Below are 19711 nucleotides of genomic sequence, written 5' to 3'. Positions count from 1 at the left end.
AGCAGCAGACACAGTACGGTAGTCCACGGCTGTAGCTACCTCTGTGTCGGCAGTCGCTGGTCCATCCATAATTGTATACCACCTACCCGTGTTTTTTTTTTTTTTTCTTTCTTCTTGATACATACTACTATAGTAGCTTACTGTAGCAGTCTGCGGTGCTGCTGAGCTGACAGTGTCCAGCAGGTCCGTCATCAGTCATTACATAATAAATATATATACCTGTCCGGCTGCAGTACTAGTGATATTATATATATATATATTAATTTCATCTCATTATCATCCAGTCTATATTAGCAGCAGACACAGTACGGTAGTCCACGGCTGTAGCTACCTCTGTGTCGGCAGTCGCTGGTCCATCCATAATTGTATACCACCTACCCGTGTTTTTTTTTTTCCCTTTCTTCTTGATACATACTACTATAGTAGCTTACTGTAGCAGTCTGCGGTGCTGCTGAGCTGACAGTGTCCAGCAGGTCCGTCATCAGTCATTACATAATAAATATATATACCTGTCCGGCTGCAGTACTAGTGATATTATATATATATATATATATATATTAATTTCATCTCATTATCATCCAGTCTATATTAGCAGCAGACACAGTACGGTAGTCCACGGCTGTAGCTACCTCTGTGTCGGCAGTCGCTGGTCCATCCATAAGTATACTAGTATCCATCCATCTCCATTGTTTACCTGAGGTGCCTTTTAGTTGTGCCTATTAAAATATGGAGAAAAAAAATGTTGAGGTTCCAAAATTAGGGAAAGATCAAGATCCACTTCCACCTCGTGCTGAAGCTGCTGCCACTAGTCATGGCCGAGACGATGAAATGCCAGCAACGTCGTCTGCCAAGGCCGATGCCCAATGTCATAGTACAGAGCATGTAAAATCCAAAACACCAAATATCAGTAAAAAAAGGACTCCAAAATCTAAAATAAAATTGTCGGAGGAGAAGCGTAAACTTGCCAATATGCCATTTACCACACGGAGTGGCAAGGAACGGCTGAGGCCCTGGCCTATGTTCATGGCTAGTGGTTCAGCTTCACATGAGGATGGAAGCACTCAGCCTCTCGCTAGAAAAATGAAAAGACTCAAGCTGGCAAAAGCACCGCAAAGAACTGTGCGTTCTTCGAAATCCCAAATCCACAAGGAGAGTCCAATTGTGTCGGTTGCGATGCCTGACCTTCCCAACACTGGACGTGAAGAGCATGCGCCTTCCACCATTTGCACGCCCCCTGCAAGTGCTGGAAGGAGCACCCGCAGTCCAGTTCCTGATAGTCAGATTGAAGATGTCAGTGTTGAAGTACACCAGGATGAGGAGGATATGGGTGTTGCTGGCGCTGGGGAGGAAATTGACAAGGAGGATTCTGATGGTGAGGTGGTTTGTTTAAGTCAGGCACCCGGGGAGACACCTGTTGTCCGTGGGAGGAATAGGGCCGTTGACATGCCTGGTGAAAATACCAAAAAAATCAGCTCTTCGGTGTGGAAGTATTTCACCAGAATTGCGGACAACATTTGTCAAGCCGTGTGTTGCCTTTGTCAAGCTGTAATAAGTAGGGGTAAGAACGTTAACCACCTCGGAACATCCTCCCTTATACGTCACCTGCAGCGCATTCATAATAAGTCAGTGACAAGTTCAAAAACTTTGGGCGACAGCGGAAGCAGTCCACTGACCAGTAAATCCCTTCCTCTTGTAACCAAGCTCACGCAAACCACCCCACCAACTCCCTCAGTGTCAATTTCCTCCTTCCCCAGGAATGCCAATAGTCCTGCAAGCCATGTCACTGGCAATTCTGACGAGTCCTCTCCTGCCTGGGATTCCTCCGATGCATCCTTGCGTGTAACGCCTACTGCTGCTAGCGCTGCTGTTGTTGCTGCTGGGAGTCGATGGTCATCCCAGAGGGGAAGTCGTAAGCCCACTTTTACTACTTCCACCAAGCAATTGACTGTCCAACAGTCCTTTGCGAGGAAGATGAAATATCACAGCAGTCATCCTGTTGCAAAGCGGATAACTGAGGCCTTGACAACTATGTTGGTGTTAGACGTGCGTCCGGTATCCGCCGTTAGTTCACAGGGAACTAGACAATTTCTTGAGGTAGTGTGCCCCCGTTACCAAATACCATCTAGGTTCCACTTCTCTAGGCAGGCGATACCGAGAATGTACACGGACGTCAGAAAAAGACTCACCAGTGTCCTAAAAATGCAGTTGTAACCAATGTCCACTTAACCACGGACATGTGGACAAGTGGAGCAGGGAAGGCTCAGGACTATATGACTGTGACAGCCCACTGGGTAGATGTATGGACTCCCGCCGCAAGAACAGCAGCGGCGGCACCAGTAGCAGCATCTCGCAAACGCCAACTCTTTCCTAGGCAGGCTACGCTTTGTATCACCGGTTTCCAGAATACGCACACAGCTGAAAACCTCTTACGGCAACTGAGGAAGATCATCGCGGAATGGCTTACCCCAATTGGACTCTCCTGTGGATTTGTGGCATCGGACAACGCCAGCAATATTGTGTGTGCATTAAATCTGGGCAAATTCCAGCACGTCCCATGTTTTGCACATACCTTGAATTTGGTGGTGCAGAATTTTTTTAAAAACGACAGGGGCGTGCAAGAGATGCTGTCGGTGGCCAGAAGAATTGCGGGACACTTTCGGCGTACAGGCACCACGTACAGAAGACTGGAGCACCACCAAAAACGCCTGAAACTGCCCTGCCATCATCTGAAGCAAGAAGTGGTAACGAGGTGGAATTCAACCCTATATATGCTTCAGAGGTTGGAGGAGCAGCAAAAGGCCATTCAAGCCTATACAATTGAGCACGATATAGGAGGTGGAATGTACCTGTCTCAAGCGCAGTGGAGAATGATTTCAACGTTGTGCAAGGTTCTGCAACCTTTTGAACTTGCCACATGTGAAGTCAGTTCAGACACTGCCAGCCTGAGTCAGGTCATTCCCCTCATAAGGCTTTTGCAGAAGAAGCTGGAGGCATTGAAGGAGGAGCTAAAAGGGAGCGATTCCGCTAGGCATGTGGGACTTGTGGATGGAGCCCTTAATTCGCTTAACAAGGATTCACGGGTGGTCAATCTGTTGAAATCAGAGCACTACATTTTGGCCACCGTGCTCGATCCTAGATTTAAAACCTACCTTGGATCTCTCTTTCCGGCAGACACAAGTCTGCTGGGGTTCAAAGACCTGCTGGTGACAAAATTGTCAAGTCAAGCGGAACGCGACCTGTCAACATCTCCTCCTTCACATTCTCCCGCAACTGGGGGTGCGAGGAAAAGGCTCAGAATTCCGAGCCCACCCGCTGGTGGTGATGCAGGGCAGTCTGGAGCGACTGCTGATGCTGACATCTGGTCCGGACTGAAGGACCTGACAACGATTATGGACATGTCGTCTACTGTCACTGCATATGATTCTCTCCCCATTGAAAGAATGGTGGAGGATTATATGAGTGACCGCATCCAAGTAGGCACGTCAGACAGTCCGTACTTATACTGGCAGGAAAAAGAGGCAATTTGGAGGCCCTTGCACAAACTGGCTTTATTCTACCTAAGTTGCCCTCCCACAAGTGTGTACTCCGAAAGAGTGTTTAGTGCCGCCGCTCACCTTGTCAGCAATCGGCGTACGAGGTTACTTCCAGAAAATGTGGAGAAGATGATGTTCATTAAAATGAATTATAATCAATTCCTCCGTGGAGACATTGACCAGCAGCAATTGCCTCCACAAAGTACACAGGGAGCTGAGATGGTGGATTCCAGTGGGGACGAATTGATAATCTGTGAGGAGCGGGATGTACACGGTGATATATCGGAGGATGATGATGAGGTGCACATCTTGCCTCTGTAGAGCCAGTTTGTGCAAGGAGAGATTAATTGCTTCTTTTTCGGTGGGGGTCCAAACCAACCCGTCATTTCAGTCACAGTCGTGTGGCAGACGCTGTCACTGAAATGATGGGTTGGTTAAAGTGTGCATGTCCTGTTTATACAACATAAGGGTGGGTGGGAGGGCCCAAGGACAATTCCATCTTGCACCTCTTTTTTCTTTCATTTTTATTTGCGTCATGTGCTGTTTGGGGAGTGTTTTTTGGAAGGGCCATCCTGCGTGACACTGCAGTGCCACTCCTAGATGGGCCAGGTGTTTGTGTCGGCCACTAGGGTCGCTTATCTTACTCACACAGCTACCTCATTGCGCCTCTTTTTTTCTTTGCGTCATGTGCTGTTTGGGGAGTGTTTTTTGGAAGGGCCATCCTGCGTGACACTGCAGTGCAACTCCTAGATGGGCCAGGTGTTTGTGTCGGCCACTAGGGTCGCTTAGCTTACTCACACAGCTACCTCATTGCGCCTCTTTTTTTCTTCTTTGCGTCATGTGCTGTTTGGGGAGTGTTTTTTGGAAGGGCCATCCTGCGTGACACTGCAGTGCCACTCCTAGATGGGCCAGGTGTTTGTGTCGGCCACTAGGGTCGCTTATCTTACTCACACAGCTACCTCATTGCGCCTCTTTTTTTCTTTGCGTCATGTGCTGTTTGGGGAGTGTTTTTTGGAAGGGCCATCCTGCGTGACACTGCAGTGCCACTCCTAGATGGGCCAGGTGTTTGTGTCGGCCACTAGGGTCGCTTAGCTTACTCACACAGCTACCTCATTGCGCCTCTTTTTTTCTTTGCGTCATGTGCTGTTTGTGGAGTGTTTTTTGGAAGGGCCATCCTGCGTGACACTGCAGTGCCACTCCTAGATGGGCCAGGTGTTATTGTCGGCCACTAGGGTCGCTTAGCTTACTCACACAGCTACCTCATTGCGCCTCTTTTTTTCTTCTTTGCGTCATGTGCTGTTTGGGGAGTGTTTTTTGGAAGGGCCATCCTGCGTGACACTGCAGTGCCACTCCTAGATGGGCCAGGTGTTTGTGTCGGCCACTAGGGTTGCTTATCTTACTCACACAGCTACCTCATTGCGCCTCTTTTTTTCTTTGCGTCATGTGCTGTTTGGGGAGTGTTTTTTGGAAGGGCCATCCTGCGTGACACTGCAGTGCCACTCCTAGATGGGCCAGGTGTTTGTGTCGGCCACTAGGGTCGCTTATCTTACTCACACAGCTACCTCATTGCGCCTCTTTTTTTCTTTGCGTCATGTGCTGTTTGGGGAGTGTTTTTTGGAAGGGCCATCCTGCGTGACACTGCAGTGCCACTCCTAGATGGGCCAGGTGTTTGTGTCGGCCACTAGGGTCGCTTATCTTACTCACACAGCTACCTCATTGCGCCTCTTTTTTTCTTTGCGTCATGTGCTGTTTGGGGAGTGTTTTTTGGAAGGGCCATCCTGCGTGACACTGCAGTGCCACTCCTAGATGGGCCAGATGTTTGTGTCGGCCACTAGGGTCGCTTATCTTACTCACACAGCTACCTCATTGCGCCTCTTTTTTTCTTTGCGTCATGTGCTGTTTGGGGAGTGTTTTTTGGAAGGGCCATCCTGCGTGACACTGCAGTGCCACTCCTAGATGGGCCAGGTGTTTGTGTCGGCCACTAGGGTCGCTTATCTTACTCACACAGCTACCTCATTGCGCCTCTTTTTTTCTTTGCGTCATGTGCTGTTTGGGGAGTGTTTTTTGGAAGGGCCATCCTGCGTGACACTGCAGTGCCACTCCTAGATGGGCCAGGTGTTTGTGTCGGCCACTAGGGTCGCTTATCTTACTCACACAGCTACCTCATTGCGCCTCTTTTTTTCTTTGCGTCATGTGCTGTTTGGGGAGTGTTTTTTGGAATGGCCATCCTGCGTGACACTGCAGTGCCACTCCTAGATGGGCCAGGTGTTTGTGTCGGCCACTAGGGTCGCTTAGCTTAGTCATCCAGCGACCTCGGTGCAAATTTTAGGACTAAAAATAATATTGTGAGGTGTGAGGTATTCAGAATAGACTGAAAATGAGTGGAAATTATGGTTTTTGAGGTTAATAATACTTTGGGATCAAAATGACCCCCAAATTCTATGATTTAAGCTGTTTTTTAGTGTTTTTTAAAAAAAACACCCGAATCCAAAACACACCCGAATCCGACAAAAAAAATTCTGTCAGGTTTTGCCAAAACGCGGTCGAACCCAAAACACGGCCGCGGAACCGAACCCAAAACCAAAACACAAAACCCGAAAAATTTCAAGTGCACATCTCTACTAGCGACTGCCGACACAGAGGTAGCTACAGCCGTGGACTACCGTACTGCGTCTGCTGCTAATATAGACTGGATGATAATGATATAAAAAATATATATATATATCACTACTGCAGCCGGACAGGTATATATTATATAATGACGGACCTGCTGGACACTGTCAGCTCAGCACTGCAGACTCCTAAAGTAAGCTACTAGTAGTACCAAGAAGATAGAAAAAAAAAAAAACACCACAGGTAGGTGGTATACAATTATGGATGGACTAGCGACTGCCGACACAGAGGTAGCTACAGCCGTGGACTACCGTACTGCGTCTGCTGCTAATATAGACTGGATGATAATGATATTAAAAAAAAATATATATATCACTACTGCAGCCGGACAGGTATATATTATATAATGACGGACCTGCTGGACACTGTCAGCAGAATGCGTTTATAGAATAAAAACACCACGCGACGAGTGTTTAACTTTTTCAGGCAGACAATCACAATATACTGGTGGTCAGTGGTCACTGGTCAGTCACACTGGCACTGGCAGTGGCACTCTGGCAGCAAAAGTGTGCACTGTTAAAATATGTACTCCTGCTATAACTGCTCCCCAGTCTCCCCCACAATTAAGCTGTGTGAGCAGTGAGCACTCAGCACAGTCAGATATACAGTATTACATAGATGATGCAGCACACTGAGGGCACACTGAGGCTGAGCACAGATATGGTATGTGACTGTGTCACACTGTGTATCGTTTTTTTTTCAGGCAGAGAACGGATTAATTAAACTGGTGGTCACTGGTCACACTATCAGCAAGTAGTAGTGGTCACTGGTCAGTCACACTGGCACTGGCAGTGGCACTCTGGCAGCAAAAGTGTGCACTGTTAAAAATATGTACTCCTGCTATAACTGCTCCCCAGTCTCCCCCACAATTAAGCTGTGTGAGCAGTGAGCACTCAGCACAGTCAGATATACAGTATTACATATGATGCAGCACACTGAGGGCACACTGAGGCTGAGCACAGATATGGTATGTGACTGTGTCACACTGTGTATCGTTTTTTTTCAGGCAGAGAACGGATTAAACTGGTGGTCACTGGTCACACTATCAGCAAGTAGTACTCCGTCCTAATATGCTCCCCAAAATTAGTAAATCAAGTGTCACTCTCTACTCTCTCTCTAGTCTACAGTCTAAACGGAGAGGACGCCAGCCACGTCCTCTTCCTATCAATCTCAATGCACGTGTGAGAAAATGGCGGCGACGCGCGGCTCCTTATATAGAATCCGAGTCTCGCGATAGAATACGAGCCTCGCGAGAATCCGACAGCGGGATGATGACGTTCGGGCGCGCTCGGGTTAACCGAGCAAGGCGGGAAGATCCGAGTCTGCCTCGGACCCGTGTAAAAAGGCTGAAGTTCGGGGGGGTTCGGTTTCCGAGAAACCGAACCCGCTCATCTCTAGTGGGAGGGCCCAAGGACAATTCCATCTTGCACCTCTTTTTTTCTTTCATTTTTCTTTGCTGTTTGGGGACAATTTTTTTGAAGTGCAATCCTGTCTGACACTGCAGTGCCACTCCTAGATGGGCCAGGTGTTTGTGTCGGCCACTTGTGACGCTTAGCTTAGTCACACAGCAACCTTGGTGCGCCTCTTTTTTTCTTTGCATCATGTGCTGTTTGGGGACAATTTTTTTGAAGTGCCATCCTGTCTGACACTGCAGTGCCACTCCTAGATGGGCCAGGTGTTTGTGTCGGCCACTTGGGTCGCTTAGCTTAGTCACACAGCGACCTTGGTGCGCCTCTTTTTTTCTTTGCATCATGTGCTGTTTGGGGACAATTTTTTGAAGTGCCATCCTGCCTGACACTGCAGTGCCACTCCTAGATGGGCCAGGTGTTTGTGTCGGCCACTTGTGTCGCTTAGCTTAGCCATCCAGCGACCTCGGTGCAAATTTTAGGACTAAAAATAATATTGTGAGGTGTGAGGTGTTCATAATAGACTGGAAATGAGTGGAAATTATGGTAATTGAGGTTAATAATACTATGGGATCAAAATGACCCCCAAATTCAATGATTTAAGCTGTTTTTTATAGAGATGAGCGCCTGAAATTTTTCGGGTTTTGTGTTTTGGTTTTGGGTTCGGTTCCGCGGCCGTGTTTTGGGTTCGAACGCGTTTTGGCAAAACCTCACCGAATTATTTTTGTCGGATTCGGGTGTGTTTTGGATTCGGGTGTTTTTTTCCAAAAACACTAAAAAACAGCTTAAATCATAGAATTTGGGGGTCATTTTGATCCCAAAGTATTATTAACCTCAAAAACCATAATTTACACTCATTTTCAGTCTATTCTGAATACCTCACACCTCACAATATTATTTTTAGTCCTAAAATTTGCACCGAGGTCGCTGTGTGAGTAAGATAAGCGACCCTAGTGGCCGACACAAACACCGGGCCCATCTAGGAGTGGCACTGCAGTGTCACGCAGGATGTCCCTTCCAAAAAACCCTCCCCAAACAGCACATGACGCAAAGAAAAAAAGAGGCGCAATGAGGTAGCTGTGTGAGTAAGATTAGCGACCCTAGTGGCCGACACAAACACCGGGCCCATCTAGGAGTGGCACTGCAGTGTCACGCAGGATGGCCCTTCCAAAAAACCCTCCCCAAACAGCACATGACGCAAAGAAAAAAAGAGGCGCAATGAGGTAGCTGACTGTGTGAGTAAGATTAGCGACCCTAGTGGCCGACACAAACACCGGGCACATCTAGGAGTGGCACTGCAGTGTCACGCAGGATGTCCCTTCCAAAAAACCCTCCCCAAACAGCACATGACGCAAAGAAAAAAAGAGGCGCAATGAGGTAGCTGTGTGAGTAAGATTAGCGACCCTAGTGGCCGACACAAACACCGGGCCCATCTAGGAGTGGCACTGCAGTGTCACGCAGGATGTCCCTTCCAAAAAACCCTCCCCAATCAGCACATGATGCAAAGAAAAAGAAAAGAAAAAAGAGGTGCAAGATGGAATTATCCTTGGGCCCTCCCACCCACCCTTATGTTGTATAAACAAAACAGGACATGCACACTTTAACCAACCCATCATTTCAGTGACAGGGTCTGCCACACGACTGTGACTGATATGACGGGTTGGTTTGGACCCCCCCCAAAAAAGAAGCAATTAATCTCTCCTTGCACAAACTGGCTCTACAGAGGCAAGATGTCCACCTCATCTTCACCCTCCGATATATCACCGTGTACATCCCCCTCCTCACAGATTATCAATTCGTCCCCACTGGAATCCACCATCTCAGCTCCCTGTGTACTTTGTGGAGGCAATTGCTGCAGGTCAATGTCTCCGCGGAGGAATTGATTATAATTCATTTTAATGAACATCATCTTCTCCACATTTTCTGGATGTAACCTCGTACGCCGATTGCTGACAAGGTGAGCGGCGGCACTAAACACTCTTTCGGAGTACACACTTGTGGGAGGGCAACTTAGGTAGAATAAAGCCAGTTTGTGCAAGGGCCTCCAAATTGCCTCTTTTTCCTGCCAGTATAAGTACGGACTGTGTGACGTGCCTACTTGGATGCGGTCACTCATATAATCCTCCACCATTCTATCAATGTTGAGAGAATCATATGCAGTGACAGTAGACGACATGTCCGTAATCGTTGTCAGGTCCTTCAGTCCGGACCAGATGTCAGCATCAGCAGTCGCTCCAGACTGCCCTGCATCACCGCCAGCGGGTGGGCTCGGAATTCTGAGCCTTTTCCTCGCACCCCCAGTTGCGGGAGAATGTGAAGGAGGAGATGTTGACAGGTCGCGTTCCGCTTGACTTGACAATTTTGTCACCAGCAGGTCTTTCAACCCCAGCAGACCTGTGTCTGCCGGAAAGAGAGATCCAAGGTAGGCTTTAAATCTAGGATCGAGCACGGTGGCCAAAATGTAGTGCTCTGATTTCAACAGATTGACCACCCGTGAATCCTTGTTAAGCGAATTAAGGGCTGCATCCACAAGTCCCACATGCCTAGCGGAATCGCTCCGTGTTAGCTCCTTCTTCAATGCCTCCAGCTTCTTCTGCAAAAGCCTGATGAGGGGAATGACCTGACTCAGGCTGGCAGTGTCTGAACTGACTTCACGTGTGGCAAGTTCAAAGGGCATCAGAACCTTGCACAACGTTGAAATCATTCTCCACTGCACTTGAGACAGGTGCATTCCATCTCCTATATCGTGCTCAATTGTATAGGCTTGAATGGCCTTTTGCTGCTCCTCCAACCTCTGAAGCATATAGAGGGTTGAATTCCACCTCGTTACCACTTCTTGCTTCAGATGATGGCAGGGCAGGTTCAGTAGTTTTTGGTGGTGCTCCAGTCTTCTGTACGTGGTGCCTGTACGCCGAAAGTGTCCCGCAATTTTTCTGGCCACCGACAGCATCTCTTGCACGCCCCTGTCGTTTTTTAAAAAATTCTGCACCACCAAATTCAAGGTATGTGCAAAACATGGGACGTGCTGGAATTTGCCCATATTTAATGCACACACAATATTGCTGGCGTTGTCCGATGCCACAAATCCACAGGAGAGTCCAATTGGGGTAAGCCATTCCGCGATGATCTTCCTCAGTTGCCGTAAGAGGTTTTCAGCTGTGTGCGTATTCTGGAAAGCGGTGATACAAAGCGTAGCCTGCCTAGGAAAGAGTTGGCGTTTGCGAGATGCTGCTACTGGTGCCGCCGCTGCTGTTCTTGCGGCGGGAGTCCATACATCTACCCAGTGGGCTGTCACAGTCATATAGTCCTGACCCTGCCCTGCTCCACTTGTCCACATGTCCGTGGTTAAGTGGACATTGGGTACAACTGCATTTTTTAGGACACTGGTGAGTCTTTTTCTGACGTCCGTGTACATTCTCGGTATCGCCTGCCTAGAGAAGTGGAACCTAGATGGTATTTGGTAACGGGGGGCACACTGCCTCAATAAATTGTCTAGTTCCCTGTGAACTAACGGCGGATACCGGACGCACGTCTAACACCAACATAGTTGTCAAGGACTCAGTTATCCGCTTTGCAGTAGGATGACTGCTGTGATATTTCAATCTTCCTCGCAAAGGACTGTTGAACAGTCAATTGCTTACTGGAAGTAGTACAAGTGGGCTTACGACTTCCCCTCTGGGATGACCATCGACTCCCAGCGGCAACAACAGCAGCGCCAGCAGCAGTAGGCGTTACACGCAAGGATGCATCGGAGGAATCCCAGGCAGGAGAGGACTCGTCAGACTTGCCAGTGACATGGCCTGCAGGACTATTGGCATTCCTGGGGAAGGAGGAAATTGACACTGAGGGAGTTGGTGGGGTGGTTTGCGTGAGCTTGGTTACAAGAGGAAGGGATTTACTGGTCAGTGGACTGCTTCCGCTGTCACCCAAAGTTTTTGAACTTGTCACTGACTTATTATGAATGCGCTGCAGGTGACGTATAAGGGAGGATGTTCCGAGGTGGTTAACGTCCTTACCCCCTACTTATTACAGCTTGACAAAGGGAACACACGGCTTGACACCTGTTGTCCGCATTTCTGGTGAAATACCTCCACACCGAAGAGCTGATTTTTTTGGTATTTTCACCTGGCATGTCAACGGCCATATTCCTCCCACGGACAACAGGTGTCTCCCCGGGTGCCTGACTTAAACAAACCACCTCACCATCAGAATCCTCCTTGTCAATTTCCTCCCCAGCGCCAGCAACACCCATATCCTCCTCATCCTGGTGTACTTCAACACTGACATCTTCAATCTGACTATCAGGAACTGGACTGCGGGTGCTCCTTCCAGCACTTGCAGGGGGCATGCAAATAGTGGAAGGCGCATGCTCTTCACGTCCAGTGTTGGGAAGGTCAGGCATCGCAAACGACACAATTGGACTCTCCTTGTGGATTTGGGATTTCAAAGAACGCACAGTTCTTTGCGGTGCTTTTGCCAGCTTGAGTCTTTTCAGTTTTCTAGCGAGAGGCTGAGTGCTTCCATCCTCATGTGAAGCTGAACCACTAGCCATGAACATAGGCCAGGGCCTCAGCCGTTCCTTGCCACTCCGTGTGGTAAATGGCATATTGGCAAGTTTACGCTTCTCCTCCGACAATTTTATTTTAGGTTTTGGAGTCCTTTTTTTTCTGATATTTGGTGTTTTGGATTTGACATGCTCTGTACTATGACATTGGGCATCGGCCTTGGCAGACGACGTTGCTGGCATTTCATCGTCTCGGCCATGACTAGTGGCAGCAGCTTCAGCACGAGGTGGAAGTGGATCTTGATCTTTCCCTAATTTTGGAACCTCAACTTTTTTGTTCTCCATATTTTATAGGCAGAACTAAAAGGCACCTCAGGTAAACAATGGAGATGGATGGATTGGATAGTTTACTAGTATACAATTATGGACGGACTGCCACGGTTAGGTGGTATAAAAAAAACCACGGTTAGGTGGTATATATTATAATAATAATACAATTATGGATGGACGGACTGCCTGCCGACTGCCGACACAGAGGTAGCCACAGCCGTGAACTACCGCACTGTACACTGGTTGATAAAGAGATAGTAGTATACTCGTAACAACTAGTATGACACTATGACGACGGTATAAAGAATGAAAAAAAAAACCACGGTTAGGTGGTATATATTATAATAATAATACAATTATGGATGGACGGACTGCCTGCCGACTGCCGACACAGAAGTAGCCACAGCCGTGAACTACCGCACTGTACACTAGTTGATAAAGAGATAGTAGTATACTCGTAACAACTAGTATGACACTATGACGACGGTATAAAGAATGAAAAAAAAAACCACGGTTAGGTGGTATATATTATAATAATAATACAATTATGGATGGACGGACTGCCTGCCGACTGCCGACACAGAGGTAGCCACAGCCGTGAACTACCGCACTGTACACTGGTTGATAAAGAGATAGTAGTATACTCGTAACAACTAGTATGACACTATGACGGTATAAAGAATGAAAAAAAAAACCACGGTTAGGTGGTATATATTATAATAATAATACAATTATGGATGGACGGACTGCCTGCCGACTGCCGACACAGAGGTAGCCACAGCCGTGAACTACCGCACTGTACAACTGGTTGATAAAGAGATAGTAGTATACTCGTAACAACTAGTATGACACTATGACGACGGTTATAAAGATTAAAGAATGGAAAAAAAACCACGGTTAGGTGGTATATATTATAATAATAATACAATTATGGATGGACGGACTGCCTGCCGACTGCCGACACAGAGGTAGCCACAGCCGTGAACTACCGCACTGTACACTGGTTGATAAAGAGATAGTAGTATACTCGTAACAACTAGTATGACACTATGACGGTATAAAGAATGAAAAAAAAACCACGGTTAGGTGGTATATATTATAATAATAATACAATTATGGATGGACGGACTGCCTGCCGACTGCCGACACAGAGGTAGCCACAGCCGTGAACTACCGCACTGTACACTGGTTGATAAAGAGATAGTAGTATACTCGTAACAATTAGGATGACACTATGACGGTATAAAGAATGAAAAAAAAACCACGGTTAGGTGGTAGGTATATAATAATAAATAATACAATTCTGGTCGGACGGACTGCCTGCCGTGTGCCGACACAGAGGTAGCCACAGCCGTGAACTACCGCACTGTACACTGGTTGATAAAGAGATAGTAGTATACTCGTAACAATTAGGATGACACTATGACGGTATAAAGAATGAAAAAAAAACCACGGTTAGGTGGTAGGTATATAATAATAAATAATACAATTCTGGTCGGACGGACTGCCTGCCGTGTGCCGACACAGAGGTAGCCACAGCCGTGAACTACCGCACTGTACACTGGTTGATAAAGAGATAGTAGTATACTCGTAACAATTAGGATGACACTATGACGGTATAAAGAATGAAAAAAAAACCACGGTTAGGTGGTAGGTATATAATAATAAATAATACAATTCTGGTCGGACGGACTGCCTGCCGTGTGCCGACACAGAGGTAGCCACAGCCGTGAACTACCGCACTGTACACTGGTTGATAAAGAGATAGTAGTATACTCGTAACAATTAGGATGACACTATGACGGTATAAAGAATGAAAAAAAAAACCACGGTTAGGTGGTAGGTATATAATAATAAACAATACAATTCTGGTCGGACGGACTGCCTGCCGTGTGCCGACACAGAGGTAGCCACAGCCGTGAACTACCGCACTGTACACTGGTTGATAAAGAGATAGTAGTATACTCGTAACAATTAGGATGACACTATGACGGTATAAAGAATGAAAAAAAAACCACGGTTAGGTGGTAGGTATATAATAATAAATAATACAATTCTGGTCGGACGGACTGCCTGCCGTGTGCCGACACAGAGGTAGCCACAGCCGTGAACTACCGCACTGTACACTGGTTGATAAAGAGATAGTAGTATACTCGTAACAATTAGGATGACACTATGACGGTATAAAGAATGAAAAAAAAACCACGGTTAGGTGGTAGGTATATAATAATAAATAATACAATTCTGGTCGGACGGACTGCCTGCCGTGTGCCGACACAGAGGTAGCCACAGCCGTGAACTACCGCACTGTACTGTGTCTGCTGCTAATATAGACTGGTTGATATTTAAAGAGATATTAGTAGTATACAACAATACTATACTGGTGGTCAGGCACTGGTCACCACTCCTGCAGCAAAAGTGTGCACTGTTAATTAATATAATTGTACTCCTGGCTCCTGCTAACAACCTGCAGTGCTCCCCAGTCTCCCCCACAATTAATTATAAGCTTTTAATTTATACATTGATGACTGTGCAGCACACTGGGCTGAGCTGAGTGCACACAGACTGAGTCACACTGTGTGACTGACTGTGCTGTGTATCGTTTTTTTTTTTCAGGCAGAGAACGGATATAGCAGAGAGAAGTGAACGGATATATTATATTAAATAAAAGTTAACTAGCAACTGCACTGGTCACTGACTGTGGTAAACTAACTCTGTCTGCGACTCTGCACAATCTCTCTCTATCTAATCTATCTATCTCTATTCTAATGGAGAGGACGCCAGACACGTCCTCTCCCTATCAATCTCAATGCACGAGTGAAAATGGCGGCGACGCGCGGCTCCTTATATAGAATCCGAGTCTCGCGATAGAATCCGAGCCTCGCGAGAATCCGACAGCGTCATGATGACGTTCGGGCGCGCTCGGGTTAACCGAGCAAGGCGGGAAGATCCGAGTCGCTCGGACCCGTGGAAAAAAAAGTGAAGTTCGTGCGGGTTCGGATTCAAAGAAACCGAACCCGCTCATCTCTAGTTTTTTAGGGTTTTTTTTTTAAAAACACCCGAATCCAAAACACACCCGAATCCGACAAAAAATTTCGGTAAGGTTTTGCCAAAACGCGTCCGAATCCAAAACACGGCCGCGGAACCGAATCCAAAACCAAAACACAAAACCCGAAAAATGTCCGGTGCACATCACTAGTAAATATATATATATTTTCAATAGAAATAACAGTGGAATGTGACAACTACAAATGTCACAAAATAGCCTCAGCACAGGACTGAGAAAATTCTCAGCAGTGAAAGGGTTAAACATGTTGTTCCTATTACCAACTGTGTTCCAGGTTGGCATGCAAACAGATTCCTAACACAAAAAATAAGTGTGACATTTAACAGATATAAAGAGTGTCATTTTAAAATAAATGTGGTTTTAAAATGTTTAACTTTCTGTTTGTATGCAAGCCTCCTTGATAAAACAACTTCTAATAGTTTCAAAACATGATAATTAAAAGCACTTAGTTAAGCAATAAGACTGAAGTTCAGAATATTCCTTTATATTAATTGAAATGCAATCATGTAACAAGTGATTAAAATGACCAACCTGGCAATCACACTTACCCTAAAAATGCGAAACTATCGCTATGCTATAAGGTCAGTCAACTCTTCCTTTTCCCACTGGATTGTAAATGCTGGATTAAGGTGTGAAAGTTAGTAGAATATTAATTATGTGTAAGTCTCTGCAAGTGCTGGCAACCATTTAGGCCCTCATTCCGAGTTGTTCGCTCGCTAGCTACTTTTAGCTGCCGTGCAAACACATAGTCGCCACCCACGGGGGAGTGTATTTTCGCTTTGCAAGAGTGTGAACGCACGTGCAGCCGAGCGGTACAAAAGCATTTTGTGCAAAACAAGACCAGCCCTGTAGTTACTTATTCTATGCGATCATTGCTGCGACGAAGGTCCCGGAATTGACGTCAGTTACCCGCCCTGCAAACGGTTGGTCATGCCTGCAATTTTCCAAACACTCCCAGATAACGGTCAGTTGACACCCATAAACTCCCACTTCCTGTCAATCTCCTTGCAATCGGCTGTGCGAATGGAATTGTCGCTAGAAGTAGTGTAAAACAACGATGCTCTTTGTACCCGTACGCCGCGTGTGCGCATTGAGGCCCATACGCATGCGTAGTTTTGCCATTTTTTTTAAATGATCGCTACACAGCGAACAATGGCAGCTAGCGATTAACTCGGAATGAGGGCCATCGGCAGCTAGCGATCAACTCGGAATGAGGGCCTTAGTGGTATGGCATGCAGGAGTCAGGTCTGTATTTGCACTGTAATACAAGGCATATTTATGTAAAGAAGTTGGACATTTATCCAACACAAAATTGGGCCTTTAATGTGCAGTTTTTGTTTCAATTTTCATAGTTTGTTTCATCAGTTATTGTACTACAGGTTGAGTATCCCATATCCAAATATTCCGAAATACGGAATATTCCGAAATACAGAATTTTTTGAGTGAGACTGAGATAGTGAAACCTTTGTTTTCTGATGGCTCAGTGTACACAAACTTTGTTTAATACAAAAAGTTATTAAAAATATTGTATTAAATGACCTTTAAGCTGTGTGTATAAGGTGTATATGAAACATAAATGAATTGTGTGAATGTACACACACTTTGTTTAATGCACAAAGTTATTGAAAATATTGGCTAAAATGACCTTCAGGCTGTATGTATAAGGTGTATATGAAACATAAATGTATTCTGTGCTTAGACTTGGGTCCCATCACCATCATATCTCATTATGGTATGCAATTATTCCAAAATACGGAATAATCCGATATCCAAAATACGTCTGGTCCCAAGCATTTTGGATAAGGGATACTCAACCTGTATGTAGCGCTGTGAGATGGCGCACAGTTTGAGCATGTGTGTTTTATTGCAATGCTGCTACTTTGTTTCAGGCTTCTGTTATGTTAATATTTACATATTATTATGCAGTCATAATTCGTCGTGTCCCATTTTTATTCTACTGATCCTTACGTGATGCATCCTCATTCACAGAGTTAGCTGTTTACCAGTTGGTTTAAAATATGACATCTGTGTATCAATGAAATAGTGCGGGGCCAGTATTTACTAAAAATCTGAGTTTGGCCGATTTGTGGTTTTTTTTTCTAAGTCCCAATCCGGGAATTCACTAAGCAAAAAACTCGGCAGTGTCTGGTCTATTCGTAATGGTTTGATTGGCAAAGTTCTGAAATACGAATGACTAGACCATCGGTCAAACGCGGCTGTTATTTCATACAATACGGGCATTCACTATTCATTCGTATTTGGGTGTTAGTCTCTGAGTGCTCAAGTGTGGGTCTATTTTTTTTCGATTCGTTAAAAAAAGCACCAAAAAAATAGACCTGCTTTTTCCAGTCGAGTTTGGATAACCATGCACGGATCAGTGAGATCTGTGCATGGTTATCTATGGGAAAGGGTCTGTTTAGTGTAAAAACAGAAAAAAAAATTGCGTGGGGTCCCCCCTCCTAAGCACAACCAGCCTCGGGCTCTTTGAGCCGGTCCTGGTTGAAAAAATATGGGGGAAAAAATTAAAGGGGTTCCCCCATATTTAATCAACCAGCACCGGGCTCTGCGCCTGGTCCTGGTTCCAAAAATACGGGGGACAAAAAGCGTAGGGGTCCCCCGTATTTTTGAAACCAGCACCGGGCTCCACTAGCCAGGTACATAATGCCACAGCCGGGGGACACTTTTATACTGGTCCCTGCGGCCCTGGCATTACATACCCAACTAGTCACCCCTGGCCGGGGTACCCTGGAGGAGTGGGAACCCCTTAAATCAAGGGGTCCCCCCTCCAGCCACCCAAGGGCCAGGGGTGAAGCCCGAGGCTGTCCCCCCCATCCAAGGGCGGCAGATGGGGGGCTGATAGCCATGTGTAAAAAATGTGAATATTGTTTTTAGTAGCAGTACTACAAGTCCCAGCAAGCCTCCCCCGCAAGCTGGTACTTGGAGAACCACAAGTACCAGCATGCGGTGGAAAACCGGGCACGCTGGTACCTGTAGTAGTACTACTACTAAAAAAATACCCCCAAAAAAACAGGACACACACCGTGAAAGTATAAGTTTATTACATACATGCACACCTCCATACATACATACATACATACATACATACTTACCTATGTTCCCACGAGGCTCGGTCCTCTTCTCCATGTAGAATCCTTGGGGGACCTGTGAAAAAAATTATACTCACATAATCCAGTGTAGATTCTGTCCAATGTATAATCCACATACTTGGCAAAACAAAAAAAAAAACGGAAACCCGACCACGCACTGAAAGGGGTCCCATGTTTACACATGGGACCCCTTTCCCCGACTGCCAGGACCCCCCCTGACTCCTGTCAAAGAGGGTCCCTTCAGCCAATCAGGGAGCGCCACGTCGTGGCACTCTTCTGATTGGCTGTGTGCTCCTGTAGTGTCTGTGAGGCAGCACACGGCAGAGATACAATGTAGCGCCTATGCGCTCCATTGTAGCCAATGGTGGGAACTTTGCGGTCAGCGGTTGACCGAAAGTAACCTCACCGCTGACCGCAAAGTTCCCACCATTGGCTACAATGGAGCGCATAGGCGCTACATTGTATCTCTGCCGTGTGCTGCCTCACAGACACTACAGGAGCACACAGCCAATCAGGAGAGTGCCATGACGTGGCGCTCCCTGATTGGCTGAAGGGACCCTCTTTGACAGGAGTCAGGGGGGGGGTCCTGGCAGTCGGGGAAAGGGGTCCCATGTGTAAACATGGGACCCCTTTCAGTGCGTGGTCGGGTTTCCGTTTTTTTGTTTTGCCAAGTACGTGGATTATTAAAAAAGGACACGACACACTGGATTTAGGTGAGTATAATTTTATTTTCAGGTACCCTGGAATCGACGTCGAGACGTGGGCCGAGTCGGCATCTGAACACAGGTAAGTATGTGTGTGTCGGAATGTATGTAATAAAGTTGTACTTTCAAGGTGTGTGTGTCCTGTTTTTATTTGGGTATTTTTTTTGCAGAAGAACTATAGGTACCAGCGGGTCCGTTTAACCGCTGCATGCTGGTACTTGTGGTTCTCCAAGTACTAGCTTGCGGGGGGAGGCTTGCAGGGACTTGTAGTTCTTGTGCAAGAAACAATATTCTTTTATTTTACACTTGGCTATCAGCCCCCCATCCGCAGCCCATGGATGGGGGGGGACAGCCTCGGGCTTCACCCCTGGCCCTTGGGTGGCTGGA

At 46.5% G+C, this 19711-nt stretch overlaps 1 protein-coding gene across 3 annotated transcripts in view; it reads left to right on the top strand.

The window, feature by feature from the left end:
• The window catches only part of LOC134941278 (beta-1,4-galactosyltransferase 1-like), a 672500-nt gene that overhangs the window by 147939 nt on the left and 504850 nt on the right, over positions 1–19711 (top strand). The gene's annotated exons all lie outside the window — the stretch shown is intronic.

The sequence above is a fragment of the Pseudophryne corroboree genome, chromosome 1, assembly GCF_028390025.1.
Source record: "Pseudophryne corroboree isolate aPseCor3 chromosome 1, aPseCor3.hap2, whole genome shotgun sequence".
Taxonomy (NCBI): domain Eukaryota; kingdom Metazoa; phylum Chordata; class Amphibia; order Anura; family Myobatrachidae; genus Pseudophryne; species Pseudophryne corroboree.
The sequence above is the reverse complement of the archived record's forward strand: the minus strand, read 5'-3'. Positions and strand labels throughout refer to the sequence as shown.